This window comes from Megascapheus bottae, chromosome 35 (genome assembly GCF_031878675.1).
Source record: "Megascapheus bottae isolate mThoBot1 chromosome 35, mThoBot2.hap1, whole genome shotgun sequence".
Classification (NCBI taxonomy): domain Eukaryota; kingdom Metazoa; phylum Chordata; class Mammalia; order Rodentia; family Geomyidae; genus Megascapheus; species Megascapheus bottae.
Window position 1 is genome coordinate 5,582,352 of NC_143543.1, and position 8,780 is coordinate 5,591,131.

Here is an 8,780-nt window from a genome sequence, read left to right on the forward strand (position 1 = left end):
GAATCTGATTGTAAATTTTCCTCAGCTATATGATGTCCATGATGCTTTAACATATCCAACACTGGGACAAAAATTTGTAAAAGTAAATTTAAATTAGGGTGTTCTAATAAAATATCATTCATATAATATATTACTGTTATGTCAGCATAACTTTCTCTAAGGGGCTTAATGTCTGCATCAATATACACCTGACAAATTGTAGGGCTGTCAGCCATACTGTGAGGTAGAACTTCCCATTGCAATCTTTGACAAGGACTTTCATTATTTATAGCAGGTACTGAAAAGGCAAACTTGGAACATCCTCATGATGTAATGGAATAAAAAAAACAATCCTTAATATCAACAGTAATAATTTGATATTCTTTGGAATAGCTACAGGATTAGGGAGGCCAGGTTGCGTGGGACCAATAGGTTACACAGAATTATTAATAACCCTCAAATCATGAAGAAGTCACCATTTTCCAGGTTTCTTTTCTATTCCAAAAATAGGGGAATTACAAGGAGAAGTAGAAGGTTCAATGTGTCTAGCTTGCAATTGTTCTTATACTAACTTTTGGGCAACTTGGAGTTTTTTCTTTGACAGAGGCCACTGAGGGACCCAAATAGGATTATCAGATTTCCATGTTATTTTTAATGGTGATTTCACAATGGCCCTTAATAAAAAGGATAACCAACTCCACAGTGGTCATTTCTTTGGGTTATGGACAGAGGCTGAGGATTTCCTTGATGTTTTCCTGGACCTTTCCCTTCCAGGTAACCCGGTTTATGCATCATTGTCCAAGTCCTCTTACTTGGATAGTATCCTGATTCAGGTTTTGCCATCCAGGATTCTTTGTCTTCCTTGACAGGCTCTGTGGTAAGATGTACTCCCATTTGCTGTAATATATCTCTGCCTCATAACGTGATAGGCAATGATGCCAACACATAAGGCTGGAAAGTGCCTTTATCTCCCTCCTCATCCTGCCAAGATAAAACTTGAGCACTCTGATCAGGACTTTGTGAAAATCCTAACCCTCTCAGTGTACAATCAGCCTTTTGAAGAGCCCATTGCTTAGGCCAATGTTGAGCGTTGATAGTGGATATGTCTGCCCCAGTATTAAGGAGACCCTCAATGGTCATTCCTTGCACAAGTAATTTGATCTGAGGCTTTTTTGAACAATCCTGCACCCAACAAACCATTTGTTCTTTCCCAGTTGACCCAAATTCCTTGGATTCTCTGTTTTGAGGCATATGCATACCTGGAAGTAAGATTAATTGAGCTAGCCTATATCCTGGAGTGATGACTGAGATACCACATGGAGAACTCATCATAATTTTAATTTCACCTGTATAATCATGATCTATAATCCCTGGAAAGATATGAAGGCCAGAAAGATTAGGTGAACTACATCAAAGAATTTGCAGGGAGAGGTCCTGACACCCTGAAGGAATTAATTGGACTCCCATCTCGTGTTAATACGAGTCAGGATTTGGAGCAAAGGTCCAATACTGTGCTGACTGAGGTTCCTTGGATGAGGGAGTCAATGGAAAGAAAGGACCGTGACAATGAATGGTCTGTATTATGCCAAGAGTACAGCGTACTGGCATCTCCATAGCCCCGTACATTTGTGGGCCCTGAGGCAAAGGGCCCCACCTTCCATTTTTTGACTCAGGCTCATTTATCAGATTCCCATCAATATCATTGACAGGTCTACACTTATTTGCCCAATGTTTACCCCTTCTACACTTTGAACAGATCCATGACCCCGGGGACTTTACTGTCTTCACTACTGAAGCTCTTTGGAGCACCTTATTAGAACAATGCTTCTCAAAATGTCCTAGTTGGTCAGAGTGAAAACAGGTTCTTTGTCTAGCTCCCCCTACAGGGCCCAAGGGAGATACACCCCTCATGGTTGCTGCAATCACCTGTCCTGACCACTGCATCATTAATTTCCCTGCAGACTTTTATGTAAACTGATAAATACTTTTTCCCTTTCCTTGGTCTTATTGCAGCTTGACACCATTTGTTTGCATTTTCAAATGCCAGCTGAAGTATTAATGGCATCAGAGTGTCAGCATCACCAAAGACATGAGTGGCTGTTTGAATGAGTCTGTCTACGAAATCTGCATAATGCTCGTTAGGTCCCTGAAGAACCTTTGAGAGACTACCTTGTAAATCACCAGAATCTTGTAAGGTCTTCCATGACCTAATAGCTGCAGTAGCAATCTGTGCATATATTCCTGGTTCATACTGAAGGTGTGCCTCTAACGCAGCATACTGACCTTCTCCTTTGAGCATTTCAATATTTCTTTGTGGGAAACAGGCTGCAGCATTTCTACATGCCGTATCTAAAGATAACTCCTGCCAGCCAGCTTTCCAAATCAAATATTGTCCTCCACTCAGCATTGCCTTACATAATTTTTTCCAATCCTTGGGAACCAAATTTAAATTTAGCAATGAGTCTAATATAGTAATAGTGAAAGGCACGTAGAGTCCATAAGCCATAACGGATTCCTTTAGCTGTTTAACAGTTTTAAAATCTATTGGTTGATGAAATCTCACCTGATTTCTATCCTGAAACAATGGAAAACCCCATCCATGCCCCAATTCTAACACTTCTACTCTTCTAGCTAACTTGCAGATGGATTGGGTGAGGCTAGCTGTTGGCTCCTCCCACAGAGGCGCTGATGGCTGAACAATGAGCAGTGGCCCCTTATTTTGTAATTCTGCGCTGAGCACAGACTTTCTAAATCACTAGCACTTTAATCTTCCTTCTCCTGCTTACTCAATTCTCTTTGAAATATTCCTCCAAGCGACTCTGCATTTCTTTCCACTGTTCTTAACTGTTTGGGCGAAAGTAAGCACTCCCGAATAAGTTGCCACATAAGGAATGTTCCTCGGGGATATTTATATAGATCCCATTGTGTCACATTAAGAAGTCCTTCCTTTCAAAACCAAGGACTTACTTTGCTATCATACTGACATAAGCCTCAACCGTGGCTTCTTCTACTGCAGTACCATTAGCATTAAGTAAATCTTTTATAACTCTAAATATTTGGATCTTAGAAACATCTGAACCCATTATTCCGGCTTCTTTTTCAAAACCCCTTATCCTGGTTCTCTTTCAGAACCCCTTATTCCAGTTCTTTTTCTGAACCCATTATTGCCTTGCACTGACTGCTCTGGCCAGAGACTCCCACGAGGTTCCTCAATGTCTCCGCCATGCTGAAGTGACCTGCACTTCGGAGGAAAATGGAATAATCTGTTAAAATCTTTTACTGTTAAAACACCTAGCTTCTTCTGCTGTGTTTGCCTTTCTGCTTTGACACAGCTGTAGCTTTTTTTTTTTGCGGGCGGGTGGGGGAGGGTTGCCTTCTTTGTGGGTTTTTTCAGGTTTCTCTGGTTTTTCAGTCTTTTCTTTAGCCTTAGCTTTGGGAGGAGTTTTTGATTTCTCTATTTTTAGCACTCTCATGCCCCTTTTGTGCCATTTTTCTTGCCCTTCTTGTGCCTTTTTCATGCCTTACACGTGCCTTTTTTGTGCCTTTTTTGTGCCCCTCACTGGGCTCCAGAATGTTGGGACCTTCATCCCGGTCCCTCTCTACTAGTAGGGGGGATGGGGAAAAACACTCACTGACCAGTCCGAGCCACAAGAGGAAAGGGCCTACTGTCCACCCACACTCAGCCTTCTTACCATGGAGCATGAACAGAGACGCCACACATCTTCATCAAGGCAGGAAAATTTCTCTCTCTTTATTTCCCTAATCCCTCCTCCTTATATTGGGTGTTGGAGCCTATCAATATAAAAGATGGATGGGACAAAGAGGCACATATTATTTATCCCTATTACAAGCCTCAGGAAAGTGTGATCAGGACATGGCTTTACATGGCTCCCAACACTGTATGACTGTGTCTCATGTTTTTGTAGGTAGCTTTTAAGAGCTACTTTATTAACAACAAAAATGTATAATGCATTGGGTTGAGTTAGCTGCTCTACAGGTGACTATCCATCTGTCGTAATAAAATGACCAAGGTTTCACTCACTGACAAGAAAATGTGGTGTTTCTGATCTATACTGACAAATTGCTCAGGTATCAGTTTTCAGGATATTATTTGTGTCGTGTGGATTTCTGCATTACTCCATAGACCCTTAGTTATCTGTCCTTCAAGACACTGGAATATACCAGACAAGTGGCCATTCCAAATGGGTGGCTGACTATGGATTGGGGTGAAGGTAATATTTTCTTGTCATTATGGATATAAGAACAGGGGATTAAAGTATCCCTGGAGAACCACTCATGACATAGATCCTTATGGGGCTAGGTAGAGCTTCAAGGCCAAATGTATTACAGGTCAGTGATGGAAGCTTTTTGTTCTACTTATGCTACCTGTTTTTTCTATTGGAAATGAGACTCATCTTGGTGTAGGGTCCAGTATGATGTAGGCCATTTGTGGAGAACAGCCTATCTTGGCAGGACTCATCCAAATACTATTTTCTTGATACAACATGCCACTTTCTTCTCAGGAGGGATCTTTTTGTTCTGGAGCAAAGGAGGTACAGTGCCAGTGGATGAAAGTTTGGTAGTTTTCTAGCTGTTTCACTACATTGTGGGAAGAGTAGGCATGCTGGTAATTTTGCAGATTGAGCAAATTTCTGTGTAGTTCTGTATTCTTACTTATCCTACCTTCCTCTGGATTTGCACAGGGAAATATCTTCTGTCGTATCTAAAGAAAGAGTATACAGAAAGTGGGAGGAGCTTCTCAGATGCCTGGATCCATTTCACTCTGGAATCCTTGTTTGGCTAGAAGTCACATGGTTAGATAAAATTTAGTGCCTCCAACCTTGTGTCCCTTATAGACATTCTTTATGCATTTAGTGTATTTTCTCCATAGCTAGACAAAGGTTTTTTTACCTTTCTTAACTCTTGTCCTTTTAGCTTGATACCAGACATTATCTCTGAATTTTATGTGTGAAGGGGATATTGCTACCTCATTCTGCTTAGGTGGCCTATCTTCCTCCGTGGATACAGTGACTCCAGCCCACATTGACCAGTGAAGTTTTACTTAGGCACCAGGAACAGTCGAATGATGCTGGTCACAAGGTTTTTATGGCATTTTCTGGGTAGAGGTTGTTGATATTCCTCACTACCTGTGCCAGGACCTGATTGGTCATCAACCTAACCCATAATGTAGAAATGTTTCACATGCTTATTATTTATTTCAATCAACAGATTTCTTAAGCCACATGTCTGATCCTCTAATACATCCTTGCCTACCTGGTACCCTGCCTTGTTAGTGAAAGGCCCGAGAACCCTCCGTGCTCCCAATAGTTTTGGCCAAGGCTGACCTCTGGGACAGCTTGGAAGGTGGTGCCAGGAGTGATGACATGTTCTGAAGCTGGGCTCCAAGGCTAGTTTGAACCTTGCCCTCCATGCTGCTGCTGTTGCTGCAGAAACCTGAACCGAGAAGCCTGGCCCCCAGCTTTGACCATACATCAATGCTGAACTGTGTGGCTGTTGCCCATTGATTCCCCACCTCCTGCATGACCGTGGCCTTTACCTAGAATCCCAGTTTCAGGTTTTTGGAAAAAACAAGGAAGTAATCTTCTCTCCATCCCCTTGAAACTTCCCTTACTTTGAAGCAAAACTTCAAGAAATATGCTTTTCTGGGTGCAAGTCTTCTATCTCAAAACTATTACTGGAGAAAAGTATTCAAGAAAAGATACTGAGTTTCTAAGAAAACAGAGGTAGGGAATCAGTGCAGCTGGAAGGGTTCAGGAAAGACCTCACCCTCATGTTTTGGAGTCTTCTCACTTGAACCTGAAACCTCTCTACTCTGCACATCATTTGTCTGCTCTCCCTTTCTTTTGAGATATTACTCGTGTTTAACTCATACTCAAAGAAGCAATGATTTGGAAACCAGACCAGTACAAAAGAGTTTCATAGCTACAGAGGTTGGAGGGAAAAGGATAAGTTTTCCACCACTGAGAAAGAAATTTGACCTTGTAAGCAAGACTGTTACATAACAAGTTCTATTACACCTACAATGTGATCATGACTGTTGGGAGAAAATATGACACCAGTTTTGTTTGCATAAAGCTTTGTTGGAGTTTGTATTGGAAATGACTAAATACACTTGTTCCTCAGTCTCTGGCAGGATGCTGAGCTTTAGGCTTAAACTTCACCTCAATTTCCTCAGTTACATATTTGGTAAAAACTTAGGAGTGGTGGAGTACAGTCAGATGTTATCAACCTCTGTGGATTCCTGCCTCTGGATTCTGAAACTTGCTAGAATTCAGGGCTTCCTGGACACAGGGTCCACTGGCACTTGCATGCCTGCTTTTACAGCTGGGAGGCTCAGAGACAAGTGTTTGGGGGGGTCTTCACTTTTGATTCTTTGAGAGCATTGTTTATAAGGTTAATCTGTGTTTTTTTCTGGTTTATATACTTCTTCATTGTTTCTTAAATTTATAATTGTTGATTTCTTAAGATAGTTGGCTCCTGGAATTCCCAAATTCTCTCTGTTTGTGGGACATAGCTAGACTGGGTCCCTATTGTTTATCACCCCATTTCTTCCTTTGTGCTCCATTTTTTATGGCTTAATTTGCTTGTTGCTCTAGTTAAGTTCTGACTTCTACCACCCCAACTTCTGTTGTGCATAGACTCAGCAAGGTTAAAGAATAACCTAGTCTAAAACTTCAGTGTGAGAACACATGTGTATGAACACATAGTAGTCATTTAGAGTTTCAGTGGGTGAACACATAGGAGTTACTTGAATGCTGGATTATTGGGAATGGTACAGGTGATTGTTCCAATTATCATGTACAGGGGCTGAATTCAATCCTTTGATCTCTGTGGCAGTTAATATGTCTGTGTCATGTGCCCAGTGTGCATTGTGGCGCTGATTTGGTGGCAGATGTTCGCCTTAGTGCTCACATTCTTTTCCTTGAAACTCTGGTGTTTAGACTTCTCTTCTTCAAAGTGGAGCCTGTGTCTGTGTAGGACAGAATAATTTCTTCAGGTTATCTCAGGATGAATCCAAATATGGTGGCACAGAAATCATAATGGAATCTATCCTCTTTATGGTATCAGCCATGTCTTTATTGTGGAGATGTTATTCCAGGAAGCCTGGCTCTGATATCTTGGGGAGTATTGCAATACAGGAAATAATGTTTGCATGGCTTCTCCTTGTGGACAGCAGAGAAGCCAGGAGAAATAATGCTGCCATTATTAACACTAACAGAGGAATATAAACTCTTCAATGTAAACTGCATACACTTAAATTCATCTTTTGAAAGAGGGGATTAGCTCTGAAGTTTCTAGAATTTGTTTTACTGAGGAGCTTCAGCTGGGAGATACCAATCAGCTGCTGAAGAAGTCATCTTGATTACCAGGTCAGATTGGTTTCACTTTTGTATAATGACTAATTCCACTGAGGAGATCAAGTCAATTCAGCAGTCATTAAATTGCAAACAAATTTTAAAGCTTCTACTTCTTCCTTCCACTTTCTCTAAATTGTTCTCTTTAGAAAACCTGATTGTTTTTCCCAGTAAAATCCTCATTAGCATTGTGGTACTATGATACAGAGGAGTGACCGTTATATAAATCGGATAGAGTTTGTTTTTTTGGCAGTGTCACTTCTTCTCTCACTTCCAATTTGTCACTCCCATCTCCAAGTGTATTTTAGATCCAGCTTCAGAATATGAGATAAAATAGATTCATGTAGATGAAGACTAAAGTAGGAAGTTTTGATAGCAGGTTAGATAATGCAGAAGAGAGAATTGATGGGGTGGAAGATAATTTAGTTGTTATAAAGAAAGAACATGAAATGAGTCAAACCACATCTAAGAAATATGAGAGAATGCTTCAGGAGGTCCAAGATACAATTAGGAAGCCTAATTTAAGCCTAATTGGTATTGAGGAGGGTCTTGGGAAAGAGGTCAATGGCATTGGAAATATACATCAGGGAAACATCTCAGAGGACTTCCCAATCCAGAAGAGAAGGCCCATCCAGACACAAGAAACTTTTAGAACCCCAAGTAGACCTTATGAGAAAAGGACATCTCACTGCCACATTATAATCTGTACAGGATCAACATAAACCAAAAAAAGGATCCTAATAGCAGCTAGGGTTAAGAGAACAATCACTTACAAAGGAAAAGCAATCAGAATAACCACAGATTTTTCAGAAGAGATCATACAAGCAAGAAGAGATTGGAAGGATATATGTCATACCCTTAAGACAAATAACTACAAACCAAGAATACTGTTCCCAGCTAAGCTCTCATTCATAACTTAGGGAACAGTAAAAACTTTCCATTCCAAGGAAAAGTTGCAACATTAGGTAGCAACCAAACCCGCATTACAGAAAATTCTCAAATATGTCCTACACATTGAAAACCAACAGAAACTTAATACTGACAAAGAAAGAGCACGTAAAAATCACACCAGCTATGTACCACAAGAACTGTCAAGCCACAGGCGCTAATGTAAGCTTTTAAAAATGACAGCAACTAGTGACTATTATTCAATCCCTACTCTCAAAATCAATGGATTTAACTCTCCAATTAAATGGCATAGACTGTCTAGTTGGATCAAAAAAAAAACCAGATCTATCCTTCTGCTTTCTTCAAGAGAAACAACTTGCTAAAAACAAAACAAAATATTTTTTGAAAGTGAGAGGTTGGAATAGATTTTATCAAGCTAATGTCCCCCATCCCCCATAAACAGGCTGGCATTGCCATCTTCATATCAGATTAAATAGACTGAAAATTAAATTAGAAAGAAAAGACAAGGTTATTAAG